General features: G+C 36.3%; 1 protein-coding gene and 1 pseudogene across 5 annotated transcripts in view; one reads left to right on the top strand and one right to left on the bottom strand.

Annotated features, from left to right (window-relative positions):
• Positions 1 to 18,562, bottom strand: part of GRID2 (glutamate ionotropic receptor delta type subunit 2) — a 1,431,476-nt gene that overhangs the window by 320,269 nt on the left and 1,092,645 nt on the right. The gene's annotated exons all lie outside the window — the stretch shown is intronic.
• Positions 6,310 to 6,481, top strand: LOC113926146 (annotated as a pseudogene).

Below are 18,562 nucleotides of genomic sequence, written 5' to 3'. Positions count from 1 at the left end.
TACATTTAATTGAAAAATGTTTCTTGGAGTTCCCAGACTGATATTTCTAGAAATGAATATGTTTTATTATTTTAACAGATGATGTTTTGTCACTGACACCCACCATAGTGACAAAAGCAGTATTATTAGTTTAATTTGTATGTCAGTCTTATCTCTAAGCCTCTTCCAATAAACCACATGCCATCCCTTCCCCAATAGTCTCTCTCTTCACCAGCTCCCATTCCCATTCACATAGTGATCTAATTTTAAAGTCCTTCTAGGAACAGTTTAGTTTTTACTAGTCCCCAAACCCCAGCTTTTCTCTTTCAGTTTGAGTATTTCAGCTTCATTATTTATATTTATATTTTATTTATATAAATATTTATTTTTTTGGATTTTTACCTGAGTTCATAACATTTTCCTTCCTGGAGCTTACCATTATTTTTCCTTTCTCTGTTTTTCTGTATCTCTCATCTAGTCCTTGTCCCATAAATATCTGCTTTATCTTCAAAATTATAAAATTCTTGAGACAGGAGGTTTATTTTCATAGTTTTCTACCCCCTTAACTATTTTTCTCACTGCTTTCTCAGAGTAGATTAAAAAAAAAAAAAGTGTTGACTTACTTGTTCTACATTATGTGGTAAAGGAAATACATGTTTTTATACAACCCTAAATTTTGGCACAAAAGGAATAGGTTTCAGGCAGAATACTGCCCAAGAAAGTCTCTCTCATTATGAAGAAGTCTTTGCCTTTATGGGTTTTTTTGGTTGTTGTTTTTTGTTTTTTCCATATTGAGCCATTAGCCAGAACTTCCAACTTGAGTAGCCTAGGTTTTAATATTTTCAGTCCACATAGTGGGGCACACCTCCACATACGCTAGCTGGACTACCTCGTACAAGAGGTGTCACTACCCTACTTATACTGAGGACAGATTCGAGGCTCTGAGAAGGTGAATAGCTTGCCCAAGGTTATAGGTGAAAAAATTGTGGAGTTGGCCATGCCCCCCATAGTGTGCTTGCTAAATTTGCTAAAATTTCTTGCTTTTATGTTTTCTGTATAATCTCTTTCTCTTAACTGCTTACCCAATATCTATTCATTTAAACAAAATGGGCATGTTATGTGCTTTGAACTTCTTACTCTTATTTTTTGGACTTTTGATTTGCCCCTTAGCAATACTCATACTGGGGAAGTCATTAGGAGATAAAGATTAAGACATGGCAATGAGTGTGTATGTGTATGAATGAGCATTCAAGGCATTAGAGGCAATTATAAGAATTTGATGCATTCTCACATTGAATAAGTTGGAAACTATTGGAAGGTTTTTAGGAGACTGTGGTATGATCCGACTTAAATTTTAAGTAATCTATTTGGCTACTGTGTTGAAAAATAGATTATAGTAGGAAAAAACTACAGCATGGTGAATAGTTAAGAGGCCATGGCAGCAGTCACGGAGAGAGAAAATGGTGGCTTGCACCAGTGAGTAGTGGTGGAGTGGTGAGAAACGATCATTTTTAGGATATATTTCAGATTTATAGCCAGAAAAGTCTGTTGATGCATCATGTATGAACTATGACAGAGAAAAGAGGAGTCAGGATAATTTACAGGTTTGGGGCTGAGTAAACGAAGACTGGAGTTGCCATACACTATGACAGGGAAGGCTGTACATAGAACAGGTTGAGGAGAGTGAAGTCAGGATTCTGTTTTGAATGTATTATGCTTGGGATACCCATTAGACATCTAAGAGAAAGGTCTGCAGTTACAGTGAGATCTGGGCTGAAGCAACAAATTTGGAAATGGTTTACTTATAGATGGTAATTAAATTTTGGGGGATCCTGGGTGGCTCAGTTAGTTAAGTATCTGACTCTTGGTTTCAGCTCAGGTCATGATCTCAGGGTCATGAGATCAAGGCTGCTCAAGATTCTCTCTCTCCTTCTGCCCCTCCCCCCTCTAATAAAATAATAAATTCTCAAAACTGGATGAGTTCACCAGAAGCTGAAGAGTAGATAGTAAAGAAAGTGTTGGTTGTATGTTGGATCTCTCTCTCTATTTAGTCCCCGCCCTGCCCCACCTCTCATCTAGCTATTTAACTCTTGGAGAACAAGAACTCTATATTCAATATTTTATGTATTCCCCACAATGCCAGCTATCCATTAGGCCCTAATAAGTACTTACTGAATGCTGAGTGAGAAGCAAGCTGCAAGTTATTTATAAACTGCACTGGTTCAGGCCATTTATCCTGCAGCATTAAAAAGGATTTAAAAATAATACCATTTCTGCAATTCCCAAGAAGGAGTGCTGCCATCTTCAAAGAAAAAGATCATCTGAAAGAGTTTTTTAGTCATGTAGAGACTTTTTCAACTTTCTGAGAGGTCATCTTAAGGCTGCTTGTGAACAGAGCATATAGAAGCAATCTCTGCCTGAAATGCCCAAACTGCAAATCCACAAATCAATGAAATGCAAACCAAGGATAATGACTAGAATTGAGTGGATTTTTATTTTCACTACAGTAAAATTTTCAGTCATTCTAGAATTCGCTTAAGACTACTATTATAGATGCTTTTAGAGGTCCAGATCAGGAGAATATAAGTTCTTTGTAAATGAGAAAGAACTAGCTCCCAGAAACAGTTTGTCTGTGAGAAGTGAATCTCTACTTGCTATTCTCTTAGTGATTCTGTGCAGTATTAAGTAAAATAAGAAATGAGTAAGAGATACATTCAGATATCCTCATACAGGTTTCAGGAGCCTCTGTGGTCACCTCCTGCCTTGGTATAGTTGAGTCTTGTTAGATGCTCAGTTGTTTGGGTTTTTTGTTTTAGATTTTTTTTGTTGTTTTTATAAGGTTTATTTATTTATTTGAGAGAGAGAGACAGAGAGTGCAGAGAGGAAGGGCAGAGGGAGAGGGAGAGAGAATCTCAAGCAGACTCTGCCCTGAGCGCTGATCCCAAGGGATCCATCTCATGACCTGAGCCGAAACCAAGAGTCAGGCGCTCAAGCGCCCTCATACATTTGTTTTTTAATCAGGGAAATCTTTACTTATTTTAAAGCCTGTCACTATAATATCATTAAATTCCAAAGAGAAAACTCAAAATGATTAATACTTAAAACAACTGAAATCTATAGTATCCAGAGGGCAGGCAAGAGTAAACTCCAATTATCTCTCAAAGTATGGTTCTATTCCTAAATATTCTTTCTAATATTAGTATATGAATTTAAAGTAAATTCCTCAAATAAGGTCGGTATATTCACTGCTAGTAGATGTGAGCAAATTTTAAAGATCTAAGTATGGTTTTGATGTTGTAATAAAGGATGTTTTTGTTTCTCTTCAATATTAAAGTTGATCTTTGTATTTAGTAGATAAAGTGCTCAACATTGCAAAACACAGAGAAAGGGGTTAATTCTCTATTGCATCAACTGCCTTCCTAGGCCACAACAAAATTTTATTATACTCTTTTGCTTGTGCATATTTTTCTGTTTATAATTTCCAGATTAACACAGAATGAGCATCCTAATGGAATGAACATCCTAAATAAAAATGGCCAATCAAGCTAAACACAATGCCCTAAGATTATGTCCATAGAACCATATAGAATTTCATGGTTGAAACGTTCTTTGAAAATTACTTAGAATATCCTCACTCAAATGTGCACTCTCTTTTATGCCTGAAAGTTATCTTACTTATTAATTTTACCCCCAAACCATAACAAGAGACAGACGAAAATCTAGGTAATAGATGGCGGTGAGAGCCAATGGTGAATTTCAGGATTTATGTATCCTCTAGTTATGAGATTTTCTCATCATAGTCTTGGTCTTTATATCACCTTGGCTTGGACTGATGAAGTAGTCTGTTAATTTATATCCTATAACCTACCACATCTTTTTAATTCTATACATATTTTATTGAATTGTGATTTGTCCTTGCCTATAAGTTCTCTTCAAACCTGAGAGGTATTCCTGGACAGTATCATTCCCTTTGGGAAATACTCTCTGCTCTTTAGCTTTGAGTCAAGACTTGTTATTCACTAGTTATCTGCGCTTGCCATCTATTAGACCAAGTACTTAATGATTCAAGTACTTTATCTGATTGACTTGCTCCATACTGTTTGCAATGTCTGCCAATTAAATATCACCTGAAAATTTAGAAAATTGCCCCTACAACCATTCACTAAGTCATTTGCATCTACGTAATTTATTTCCTTTCACAGATCTCTTTTTATCCTTTGCCTTCATCAGTGTTAAAATCGTTCCTTATCAACAACAAATATTGTTGGCCATTTTTTTCTTCTCCACTTACCTACATACAGCTTATATGTCTCCCACATCTATGCCCTATCTCCATCCTATATGTATATACAGTGGATTATTTTTGAGCACTCACCATTCAGAAAAATAACCATGCATTCTTATAACCACGTGTATTTTTTGAACTTCCTGCCTGACTATAGCTGACATACTCTGGGAAACTCAATTAGTCCATTAATACCTGTTTAGTCTAATTTAAGAATTAAAATCTTACTCAGTGTCCAATTTAAATTCTCTATAGGGACTTCTTTCCTCTCTATGTATTTTATCCTGACTCCCTTTGCAAAGCTACCTTTTTATTTCACAAGGCTTATAAGCATTTGTCACTGTAAGGCATATGTGCAAGGAGGAGTTCTTTGATGAATGAAGTTGCATTGGTGGATACAGATATTTTCAAGGCTGGTTTGTAATAATGGGAAGATATAATGGAAATATGTAAGGATTTTTTGTGCACGTGGCATATCTGTCTTTAGGCAACCCACTAAGAACCCTCTTCAACTACAAGCATCGCTCCTCGTACACTGCCTTTTCCTGATCCCTGTGGCAGGCTTGCTCAAGAGGAAGCTCCAGTCTTCATCCCAGCTCACTACTTCTGCCTTGTCTAAGACCAAGGCAATCATTCCAAACTTAACTTCTTAGGAAATGGAGAAGACAATGGTGATAACTGTCACGCCTCCTGAAACTTGTTCTGGTGGCACTGATAGGCCCAATTCTATGGGCCTCTCTTTATGCCTGATGTCCTCCAACTGCTCGTAGCATTCCCCTCTCCAGTGTGGATGGGAAAGGGGGCAACTCACCACATACTCAGGTCTTCTGAACTCTCCTCCCGAAGTGAGCTGTCTCTTCCCTCTAGCTTTTTGGTCTCTCCTAATAGCAAAACAACACGAGCCCTCCTTATCTAGGCTCAAGTGCAATAATTTAGGACCTTAAATAAGCATTTCGTGCATGATCTTCATGTTAATCCAACCCTCCCAATTTCATTTTTATAATGGAGGTGAGAGGAATATCTGTATTTCCTAGACTTTGGGGCCCTAGACATCATTCATATGGGTTCCAGATGAATATTTGCCAATTGCTCCTGGACACTTGCATTGGGATGTTCTTCAGGTAACACAGATCAAGATGTCTACAGTCAAGCTCTGTATTGCAGTTGTCCTTTCCCAGCCTGCTGTCCTTCTAAATGCCCTATTCTGTCATCTGTCATCGTCCATCTGCTCATTCGCCTCTGCCAAATTTCTCACAAATCTCAACGCTTCCTTTTATCTTCTCCTCCAAGTTATCAACTTCTAGTAATTATATCTTGGTTTATTGATTGTTTTCTCAAATTCATACTTTTTACTAATCTCTTATTGCTACAGTCTTAGTTTAGACACTCCTTTATTCCTTTCTAGATTGTTGGAAAGCCATTTTGTCTTTTTCCTTCTTCACTCCATGCTTCCTTGGCCCTACCTCAGCTCTCCTTCTTAAACATAAATTAAATCTCATTTTTCTCTTATGTAAAAACCCTTCATAATTTTCACTGGCTAAATGATAAAGTCTAAACTCTTTAGCATGACAAACATGCTTTTATAATTATCCCTATTGTTCCCTCTCACACTCTTACTCATCTTTGAGACCTAGCTCCAATTGCTCCTCTTCTGTGAATTTTTTTTAGCTCCCCAGGCAGGGGCTGCCACTTCACCCCTGTGTTGCCATGGTACCCTGTATGTACTACTCTATGGCACTTATCACACTGTGTTTTAATTATTTAGTTACACATGTGACTTCTGTGTAAACTATGAGATCTTTGAAGGCAGGAACAATGTTCTCCATTCTTTTATATCTATGATGCTAGGCATGGTGCCCAGAATATAGCATGTATTCAAAAATGTGTGGGGATGAACAGATGATACAGGGCATTCTCCTTGGCATACAAAATAAATACAACCTCAGCCTTCTGGTTTCCAAAAATGCAAAGAAAAGGTCTCTCTCTGTCTCTGTTTCTGTCTCTGTCTCTTTCTCTGTGTGTGTGTGTCTATGTTCCAAAAGGGCATCGCTTCTCGGCCTTTTGGCTAAGATCAAGTATAGTATCTGTTCTTATCAGTTTAATATGTTCCAAAAGGGCAGATGGAAAAGAGGTGGAATAGATGTACTCAGAAGACAGGGCTACCAAGATATGGGAATGGTTTGAAAGCCTTATGAGTTATATGGGGTTGAAAATTTAGGAAGATGAACTGAGCAAGGACAGTGAAGGCAGACTGAAGCTGAATGTGATCTATATGGAATGTGATAAAATGTAAGAAGGAGGTGAGACAGATTGCAGAAAATGGTACGTGCTTCTCAGGAGTTTTAAGCCTTTTTAGACAGGGAAAGAAGAGACAGGTTTTTGAGAAAGAAGTGAGAGTTTTTGAGAAGTTTAAAGGGGAAAAGTTTTCAGACACTCTCCAAATGCTTCTCCATATAATCTTATTTTTTGTCTCCCACTCATACCGATTCAAACTCCATCTGAAACTTCTTTAAATGTGCAGGTCTTAAAAACTTGTGTTGAACTGTTTCTGAGTATTATTTTCCTCACTGTCATGTGGCTTGGTTTGTTAAAATGCTTTGCTAGCAAAATTTACACTAGAACTCTCTTCCCCTCTGTACACTGGTCAAAGAGTTAAGCACTTGGATTCTAGATGCAAACTGCCTGGGTTTGAGTTACGAATTTTCTACAACTTGTCTGAGTGACCATGGGCAATTTACTTTACCTTTCTCTAACTCTGTTTCATCATCTGCAATGTTGGGATAATAGTAGCATCTACCTCATAGAGTTGTTGTAAGTATAGAGAGCTAATAAATGCATAGTATATAGAATTCTGTCAACAATAGTAAACTTTATATGATTGCTAATAATTATTATTTGGTCTATTTCAAACTTTTTTTAAAATTCCCTTTGGTACCCGTGTTAATTGCCAATGCTGTCAAATACATTGTTGACTGAAATATGTACCTCTCATTCTAATGATGTTCTATTTTTATTGAGAAACAGGCATATAAAATGGTTCCAAGCTATATAACACAGAGGTGTGACTTTTTCCTTATAAAAGCACTAACTATTCATATTTCATATACTTATCTTTTTTAACCTTTAAATTGCCCTACTCTACTACAGTAGATTTCCCTTGAGATTTATATTGCCTATCAATTTCCTTTCTTGAAACTCTAAGTTCATATCTTTTATAGCTTTACCTATTGGCATCTTAGCATTTTCTTTCTTTCTTTCTTTCTTTCTTTCTTTCTTTCTTTCTTTCTTTCTTTCTTTCTTTCTTTCTTTCTTTCTTTCTTTCTTTCTTTCTTTCTTTCTTTCTTTCTTTCCTTCCTTCCTTCCTTCCTTCCTTCCTTCCTTCCTTCCTTCCCTCTGTCCTTCCTTCTGATTTTATTTATTTATCAGAGAGAGAAAGAGCACAAGCCAGGGGAACAACAGGCAGAGGGAGAAGCAGGCTCCCCACTGAGCAGGGAGCCTGATGCAGGACCCAATCCCAGGACCCTGGGATCATGACCTGAGCTGAAGGTAAGCACTTAACTGACTGAGCCACCCAGGCATCCCAGTCTTAGTATTTTCTTATGGATTTTATGACCTCCATGTAGCAGTGAAGCAGTGATACTAACAATCCATCACACTTTTGAAAATATTTTCTGGCCTGTTGTTTGTAATTCAATTTAGTTATCATAGTTTTTGATTTATTGATGATTTAAATTTTTGGGTACGTTACGTGTAACTACTAATAGTTTCCATGTAATTTATTACATTATTTTAAACCTCTGAGGGGTATCTTTTGTTTTGCCTGTGTGATATCCATTCTCCCCATATTCTGATAATAGCATCCCAATTTTCTTGGGGAATCGGCATTCCCTGATGCTTACCTCATGTATTACATTGAGCCTCCGTGCTCAAGTTCGCCACATGGTGCAGGCCTGGCACCAAGGGCACTGCCCTTCCTGGCTGCCGGCTCAGCACTGACATGTCTATACAACTGAAGTTCTTTGTTAGAACTGTTGATAAAAGAGAATCTGTGTTCATACTGAGAGAGATAAAAGAATGAAATCTAAGTCTGAACCTGCCGAAAAGTCATTTTGCTAAGAGCAAAGGAGAGCCTGCCTGAGAATTGAGACAACACAAAGGAAAGCAGTGTTGAGAGTTGGAGAGAGAAAGAGAGAGAGAGAGAGCGCAAGGCCTGAGGAAATGAGCCTGGATCTCCTCCCTGGATAGCTGTGGACCACTCAACTGTCTTTTCTTTCTCCCTTCCTTCTTTCCTTCCTTCTAAAAATTTTTATTTATTTATTTTGAGAGAGTCAGAGAAAGAGCACACACAGACACACCAGCGGGGGTGTGTGGAGGGGCTGAAGCAGAGGGAGAGAGAGAATCTCAAGTAGGCCCCCTTTCAGGGTGGAGGCAGGCTGATCTCATGACCCTGAGATCATGACAAGAGCCTAGCTGAAACCGAGAGTTGGACACTTAACGGACTGAGCCACCCAGGTGCCTCCAACTCTTTTCACTTCAGTTGGGTTGTCATTTGTAATCAAAGACACCTAATCTAGCTTGGAAAATACAGGAAGGTTTTTTTTAAGATAGAGAATTCTTGAGTCTGTTTTCAGCAGTGAGGAAGGAGCAAAGATGTAAATAAAAGAGATTGAAGAAATAAGAATAAAGGAAGGTAGAGGGGCAATTTAAATTTTATTCCATGCTGATTAGCCTCAGATGTATCTGTCCACCCCAGATTCCTTACCTGAATTCTAGACTTGTATTTCAAATTACCTGTTTTATTTTCTGTTTGGACAACTCCAAAAAGTTGTTAAAAGAATGGGCTCCAAAGTCAAATAATTTCCACTCATATTCTAGTTCTTCTACTAATTAGCTGTGTACCTTGACCAAGTTGCTTAGACTCTCTGTCCCTGGGTTTTCTTATTTGTGTCATGGGATTAACAGTTATATGGATTTCACAGAATTGTTATGAGGATTGAAGGAGTCAGTACCCATAATGCTTTGGAATAGTACCTGGCTATTTTAAAATGTTAGTTACTATTTTTACTCATTTCCAAAATGTTAGTTTGGATTCCACACTCCCCACTCTCCACCCAAATATTTCTTTCCTTAGTTTTCTCTATGCCAGTAAATGGTCCCACTCTCAATTCAATGATAGTGAAGTAGGAGTGACTGAATATAAGGAACTATATAATCCATGGACTAAAAGCTTAAAATGATGGTTGCAAAAGCCCAAGTTTAGTCTCTCAATAAGGATGGAAACTTCTTTCAAATAAGGCCAAACTGAGCAGGGTATGATAGGCTGATTGATTTAATTAAAGAACAATGAGATGCCATTGAAAGGTTTTAGTTAGGGGAGTGTTATTATATAATGAATGGCTTAAAATATCATTTGACTGCTTTTCATTCTTTTCAGTACAAATATTTTCTAGATAGTGAGGTTTCAGTGTTAAACCAAATGTATAAAATCTTTGCCTCAATCAAGCTTACATTTTATTAGGGGAAGACAAATTAAAGAATAGGCACATAGAAAGACAGTGATGTGTGTTACAAATTTCAATAAAACAGGATAAGGGAATAGGTAGTGCAGAGGGTAAGAGTTGTTTCAAATAGGGTGGCAGTGGAAGGCCTCTCTCGTAACTTGTCAGCAGAGATTGGAAAAAAATGAGGTGGACAAAGAGAGGTATCTGGGGAAAAGCATTATAGGAAGATGGGACCGAGGTACAAAAGGCCAACTTCAGCAAGTGTGAGAAAGAAAGTTTGTGGGCCTGCAGCATGATAAGTGAGAGAGAGATAAATAAGATCATAAAAGGGGTGGGGAGAGCAGAATATACAGATAATTTTAAGGATGGTTTTTACACTGAGTAGGATGGGAAAGCTATCAAATGGCTTTCAGCAGAGGAGTGACTAGATCACTCTGGCTTCTGTGTTAAAAATATATACTAAAAAAGAAAAAAAAAATCTTAGAAGAGACATTGATAAATACAAAACAAAAACAAAAACAAAAAAGTAAATTATAATATATTGAAGACACTCAAGAATGGGAAAAGGCAAATTATGGGAACTCTATGGCTACAATCCAGAGGAGAGAGGACCATGGCTAGAAGTAAGGTAGTGCGTGCAGTCAGAAATGGGGAAACATGGGAACAAAGGAAGTCTTTTTCTGCTGCTGGGGCTGAAAAGATAAGATATAAAGCCTTGATAGAATGAGAAGATATCTTTGGCTTTGCTCTTCCTCATTTAATCTACCAGCAAATCCTGTTTCTCTCTTCGCATCTAATCTATCAGCAAATCTTGCCGTCTACTTTCAAAACACACATTGAACTCTTTATTCTTTTTAACACAGCACCTGAGAAAGATCTTACAATCTATTAGAGTCAGCAGATAAGATGAGGCCTATTTGCCTTCCCTGCAACACATTCCTAATTCCTTTTCTATTAATCTTCATAATAACTGAATTCCACAGATATGGACACTGCAACTCAAAGAGATTAAAAACTCATGGAGGCTCACGTGGCTAACTATGTGTTACCAGGGTCCACAACTAAATGTCTGTTTCAATCCAAAGGTTATGTGTTGCCACTAAGGATCAGAGAATAAGTGCAAGGATTTGGAGGCTGAAAAGTAAGACATCTAGGGACTGACAGTAGATTCTCAGTCTTTGCAGTAAAACATGAGTTTTAACACTAAAAATGAAAAAGGTGTCATGGATGGAGAGTGGGACTAGGGATAGAAATTTGAAAAGTATGGAAAATGTTTGTAATTGCAACAATGGAGATCAAAATAAAGAATCAATATCTAATGAATTAAAAGAACATAGGAGAATCAGTGAAGGCTCTGTTGATGACATTAGCTACTATGGTATTGAAGTGAACCAGTTGGCCAGGTGCCATGACCTTCCATAACAATAACCTGTTGTCCATGTGCAGGATCACAGAAAATGGGAATGGAGATGAATAAAGGAAGCATAGAAAAATATCAAGAACCTGAGGATGCCTTGGGCAAAAATTTATCCTTATTTTGACTGAGAATTTCCAGAAAGTGAAATTCACTTCCATCATTTTTGTGATTTACTAGAGGCCATGAAGTTTGTCTGTTTTCTCAGATATTCAAGAAACCTGATTTCCCCGTTCTTATTGGTGAGACTCTATGAATGCTCTACTTCCATTTTGTTTTGTTTTGTCAATTGCACGTGTGTGCTTTCTGAAGGAGACTTTTCTTATCACCTCCACCAGACAGACGTCACAATATTTTCTTCTCACGCATTGAAAACTTTGAGACCTGGCTAATTACTCCTTTTCACCCCCAAACCTACCAACCTCCTAACAGATTTTAGTATCTATGTAGATGCTCTGCACAGCAGTTATTTTGGGCCATTTCTTAAAAAATAGACTTTATTCTTTAAAGCAATTTTAGGTTTACTGGAAAACTGAGCATAAAGTACAAAAAGTTCTCATATACCACTCCCTTTCTCTGGCATGTCTCTGAGCACAGTTTTTTTGTTTTGTTTTGTTCTGTTAGTAGCATCTGCATTAGTGTGGTATATTTGTTACAACTGATTAACCAATAGTGATGCATTATTAATTGAAGTCTATAGTTTACATTAAGGTGCACTCTTTCTATGGGTTTTGGCAAATACATAATACCATGGATCTACAACTATAGTATTATACAGAACAGTTTCACAGCTCTAAAATCCCCCTGGGCTCCACCTATTCATCCTTCCTCTCGCCCCATTTTGGGCCATTTTAAACTGCAATTCCTTTTGTCTCCTGTAATATTCTGCCATTATCTACAAGGTCAGCATCTACATTTTATCCCTAGAACTTCTAGATTTCATTCTCTGGTTACCTTTCTCCATCCTACTAGCTCTTTTATATCTTCATTTATACTTTCTCTAGTTTTCCACCTCATCTTGACATTCTGATTAATTTTTCCAAAATTTTACCCAGGTCTATCTCCTTAGTCATGACCATGCTTCCTTGAACATTTTGCTTTCCTTTAATCTCACTCCTTGCCAAGTTTATCCACCATATCTCAAACTTGATATGGATGTTTTAATCTTCTCTGCTCTTACACTTGGGCATTAAAGAAAGTCATGCTATTATTTAGTGTCACATTGCTTTTACACTTGGGCATTTAATCCTGGCTAAAGAAAGTCACACTATTGTTTAGTCACATATTGCTGCTAGTCCTGGCAGCAATGAAAATTGTCAGTCTTACATAAACTTTTGCTCAATCCTCAGCAACACTGATCCATCCTTTTATCTATTTTGATTTAGCAGTCACTATCACTTCCCTCAATAGCTATTTCAAAGCCTCCCACTTTCTTATAGACTATTTCATAATACCTGTCCCCATTACTGTCAACAGACTTCATCTCCTATTGTTATCAAGACATTCGAAGTGATGAGATATGGTCTTTCTCAAGCTCCCAACCTCTTGTCTGTAAATTTAAGTATTACTAGACACATTCTTAAAATGTTTTGTTCAGTATCAAAGAAACATCTTTACCCCATTAAAAGTGATTCTCAATCTAAGCTTTTATTGTATCTTCCCTGGGATCTCTATCTTTCACATATTAACTTCCTTTTCTTACATTAAATTCTCATTCTTTATTTTTCTTTCTCAGTTTATAATTATACTCAGGTTTCTCTTAATCTAAAAACGAACTAACAAAAACTCTACCAAACCAGTGACTTTTTGAACTATTATCTCTTTCTCTCTTTTTATCCCCACCCACCCAAACATTCTGGAAGAGTAGTATAGACACATGTTACTTTCACTTTTTCACTTCCAAATTTTTCCATCTTCTTTGGCAGTCTGGCTTCTTCCCCCACCCCTGCTACCAAAAGAGTTGTGGCTTAGGTCACCAACAACCTCCAAAGAGCCAACCTAGTAGACATTTGACAGTAATTATGACTTAGAAATTTTTGACATTGCTAGTCATGGCCTTTTTTTTTTGTAAGCTCTCTTAGCCTAACTGACCTCTTCTATGGTTTGGTTATGCTTCTCTGAATTATTCTGTTGTTTTTCTTCATAAACTCTTCTTTTCCATCAGTTCTTAAGTGGTGGTCTCCTACAGGGTTTCATCCTAAAATCAGCCTAGCAATCTTCTTACCGTATGATTTCTTCTTGGCAGTCTCGTGCATTTTCATGTTACCAACTACCACTCATAGGCTTATGACTTCTAAATATACATCTCTTATTGGGCCTTTTTGGTGAGACTCAGAGTCCTCTATATATGTGAATATCCTACAGACACATCCAACTCATCATATCCTTGCTTGGAATGCTATAAAGGCCTCCTTAATCTTGGCCTGCTCACCATGCTATTTCTCACCTTTCTCCTTTGACTACACTCCCTTGTCTGTCAGTAGATATCAGTTGCTTTTTGCCAACCCCACTTCACCTGGATGATACAACTTATGATGCTGTCATGAGTATGCACATCTCCTCCTTTTCTTAAGTTTACCTCTACCTTACCGTCAGGGCTTTCACAGTGTTCCACGCATGCCTCTAACTTTGCACTTAACTGCACTGTATTGTAGTTATGTTTAATGTCTATGTTTCCCATTAGGCTAAGAGGGCCGTAAGGGCAAGAACCATGTTCTGTTTATCTTTATGTCTCTAGTGCCTAACTTACTGCATCGAATATAGAGACCACCAATGAAACGTGTTTATTGTAGATGCTTTTATCTTATTCACACTTGCATTCCTCCATTGTAGCTTGACTATGGCATTAATACTTTTAAGTGGCATATGTTTAAAAATATTTACAAAGCAACCATATAAATATATGTTTTTCATGGTGAATGCATTGATGAATTAAAATATCTGTGATAGAAATATATTTACCTTTTAAGACTAAAGAACTGTAAAACTTCATGTCAACCATTAAAAATGAGGAAACCTGTATAGCCCAGTGCAGATGATTTCTTCTGTTCAGCCTTGGGGACACTTTGTTCCTCAGGAAATGACATTATTGGCACTATAATCACTAAATAGTGTCTATTCTTATTATCAATTTCAATATAATGATATATCTACGTATGAAAAGGTTCTTTATGCTTGTGAAACTATGAAAGGAGGAAAAGTGACAAAAAAGCCCAGTATTGTTCTAGAATTTTAGAAATGGGAGATAAGATTTTAGATAGGGCTATTTTAACTTTGAAACATTACTGTAATTAGTTGCATGCTAAGTATAAATATTTCATCCCAATTTTACAGATCTATAATTTACTCTGCTTGCTCTTCCTTCTGTTCTGTTTCCTGAGTTCTGGCTTTATTCCATTGTTATATCTGTTTTCCTTGGGGGTAAAACTCCTGCCATATAATTTAACACTTGGTATCAGTTAGGGTGAAGAAAGATCAAACTTTTTTCTTCCTATAACCCCCAAAGGAATTTTTAAACTAGGTACCTCTTCATGTTTATAATTGACATATTAAGCTTACATTTGTTTAGACAACTGCAAAGTGTGCAGCCTCTAGACAGAATTGGTCATTTATCTGTTTCTCTCAATCCCACCCCTTCCATTTTTACTCTGCTATGTACTGTGAGCCTTATAGGGATAGGAATCTGCATGCTACTTTTCCCAGGCTCCTCTGCCATCTGGCTGCTTCTTAATTTCTACCAGAGTGAAGCTGCTGAGGATGTCAGAAGGAAGAAAGAGCAGAGCCTTCTGTTTTAAATGGTTATTTCAGGGGCTGTAGCAGCAGTGGCAGGAGGTGATCCCTGATCCTGGCATCTGATGCAGGAGCAGCATCTTTGTGGCAGCCCTGCTTAAGGCCTGGGTATCTTCTTTGGGACATACAGTCAACTGGACCAGTAGTGATTCCTGATACCTTTATTGTACTCCTTCTCTTTTGTTTTTCCATTCCTTCTAATGTATTTGTGATCAATCCCTGTATTAAATCTCTTCTCTTTGCAATTTCAGGAGTGGTTTCTGTTTTCCTGACTGGATACTGACTTATGTGCGTTCTGTTGTAAATATTGACAATTTAAAATAAAACTGTCAAGTCATTCTTTAAAATGTATTCACCTATCATAATGATTTACACCACCACTTTTCTCTAATAGGAGAAACATTTACATTATTCCTAAGAATTTTTGAACTCTATTTATATTCCATTCTACCTTCACAAAAGTTTTATCCAAATATAATATAAATGTGTGCTTAAAAGTCTTCTTTTGGTCACCAAATTATATATTTTTTTGCTACAAAAATATGTATGCAAATTAAAATTAAAATCTCAAATAACCTGTGACCAGAAATTTCAGGTGTAAAACATTTCATCTGAACTGAGTCATCATTATATTTATATACAATACATTGATTCATTGGCCATAAAAGTGAAACTTTATGATGTTGATAGAGCTTTTATTTTTTAATTAATTTGAACATCCCATGAGTCAATATTAATTATGGTTTGAATGAAGTAGGAGTGAGCATTATGCTATATATTTTCATTTTATAGAAACCTTGTCCAAATGAATGAATAAAAGAAAATGAAAGGAGTTTTTTGTTTTGTTTTGTTTTGTTTTTAGCAATGCCGTTCAATTCCTTGAAATTCTTCCTTGCTGTATGTGGAAAATCACTGTGATCTCTTCATCAAAAAAAAAATTATTTTTAATGATCTTGCATTTGACAACTTAAGTAAATTCTTTTGCTTTCTTTTACAATTGCTTTTATTTTTTTTTTTTAGATAAAAGCATCTAACTTATAAAGGGATGTAGTGACACCAGTGTTTCTCTTGTGCCTTAGTTTGGTGCATCAGAGCATATTTATACCCAGAGCCACATGTCATAAAAAGATTTTGTATGCATGAAAAATAAGCCCTTATTTTATAAAGTAGGAGAGGGGTGATTATATAAAAGATAAGGGAAATAAGATACACCAAGGTCATGTTTTCAGGTAGATCATTTTTAGGAAAGATTACTTATAGAAATTGAGAATATGGAAATTTATTTCCTGTCAAGCTACCTGTATCAGTTTGCTCCTTAAAAAGTCTTCTAGTACAATACAAGTAAGGTATGAACCTAAATAATAGAACACCCAGCTGTTTTCCTAATTTCTTTTTTGTATTTCTATCCTAAAGTTTATACACTTATTTCCTATATAATGTTCTCTCCAGTCTTCCCAATTTTGTTCTTCCCCTTTAAACCAGAAGAAAATAATTTATCAGTCACATTACTCACCCTTAACAATTTCTCCTGTTCTGATCAGAACATATCTCTCAATTTTCTGTTTTACACTGAAACATCTTTTGGCCAGACCTGAGTTCTCATAAATTTTAAGAACATATTAATTACAGTAAGTTATAAAACTAGTAAGGCAGATGAGGAGTAGAGGAGACTTTGCCACATTCTTAGTTTTTTGTTGTTGTTTGTTCATTTGTTTTGTTTTCTAGATTCTACATATAAATGAAATTATATGGTATTTGTCTTTCTCTGACTTATTTCACTTAGCATAGGCCCATCCATGTTATCACAAATGGTAGGATCTCATTTTTTTTTTTTTATGGCCGAGAAATATTCCATTGTGTATATACACCACATCTTCTTTATCCATACATCTATTGATGGATGCTTAGGTTGTTTCCATGTCTTAGCTATTGTAAATATTGCTGCAATAAATATAAGGGTGCATATATCTTTTCAAATTAATGTTTTCATTTTCTAAAAGTATTTTATTTATTTATTTATTTATTTATTTATTTATGAGAGAGAGAGAGAGAGAGAGAGTGCATGAGCAGGGAAAGGGGCGGAAGGAGAGGGGAAAAGCAGACTCCCTGAGCAGGGAGCCTGACACAGAGCTCCATTCCAGGACCCTGGGATCATGACCTGAGGTGAAGGCAGACGCTTAACTGACTGAGCCACCCAGGTGCTCCAGTGTTTTCATTTTCTTTAGGTAAATACCCAGTGGTGGAATTACTGGATCAAATGGTATTTCTATTTTTATTCTTTGAAAAACCGCCATACTGTTTTCTACAGCGGCTGCTCCCATTTACATTCCCACCAACAGCGTACAAGTGTTTTTTTTTTTTCCACATCCTCACCATTGCTTGTTATTATCTTCCCTTTTTGAAACTAGCCATCAATATGAGGAACATTCTTAGTTTTTAAAATAGACTTCATATATATATTTATGGAATTATTTGCTCTCTCTGGCTGTACTTTCCTCTCTAAAAAATGTTATGTACTGAACCCCTGACTTCTGGTTTTAATGGAAAGATCCTTTAACATGAGATCAACCCAACTCTGAAACTTGGGTGCCACCCCTGGAAAAACCAAGTAACTCAGAAACTTTCCATGTTTCTTCTTTGACTCTTCTTTAATGTGATAGTCTGTCCATAATCATCATGACAGACTCCTAGAAACATTCTTTTAATTTTGGTTTTCTCTTAGGAAGGTAGACAATTAAGTGGACCCATGCAATTCAACCCATGTTCTTTAAGGGTCTACTGTGTTTACTGTTATTTAAAATATAGTTAGATTCATGAAAAATGTCTACACTAACAGAAAATATATAACGTAATACACTCATTTTTCTGGAGCTCTGTCATAACATTATTATGCCATTTCAATGGTGTTATTTTGCTTTACAGGGGTAAATAATCCTGAAGAAAATTTCAATATGATGAATCTTGTTGGATAATCTAAATTACTTTATGATATTTTACTGAATTATCATTTGTATAATTGAATTCACATTTTTAAGTCTGAAAATTAGAATTTACGTATCTATTAATAATAGAATAAAGTTAAGGAAAATGTTATGTACCCTCAACATCTTGGCTGTCATTCTATAATGCTGACTGCCCTTTCCTCCTTAAAATGTCTTCCCTTGGCTTTTATGACACCACATTTTCTTGATTTTTTCCCTATCTTTGCCTTCTCAAACAAACTTTTAGGTAGGCTTATTCTTCTGCACCTGAGAAATATCTAAGTATTTCTCAAAGCCTGGTCAGAACGACTAAATATCTCTGTGAATAAAATAAAAATCTAATTGCAAAAAGTAGAGTTATAATTTTTCTGGCTAAAAATCATTTATCAGTTGCTTTCTTTAAGTCTAAATTTTTGCTTTCTAAAAGTACTGTGCTGAACTTCAAGTTATCATACAGTAATGACATGCTCTTATATGCTAGCATACTATTGCTTATGTGTGGTTGTTACATAATAAATTCTTAAATTTTTTTTAAGTTATAGTTGTAAGTAATCTTTGCATTAACATTCTTGTATTTCCTTCCTTCAAAGGTGATAAAGCAAGTCTCAGAAAT

The sequence above is a fragment of the Zalophus californianus genome, chromosome 2 (assembly GCF_009762305.2).
Source record: "Zalophus californianus isolate mZalCal1 chromosome 2, mZalCal1.pri.v2, whole genome shotgun sequence".
NCBI lineage: Eukaryota > Metazoa > Chordata > Mammalia > Carnivora > Otariidae > Zalophus > Zalophus californianus.
The sequence above is the reverse complement of the archived record's forward strand: the minus strand, read 5'-3'. Positions and strand labels throughout refer to the sequence as shown.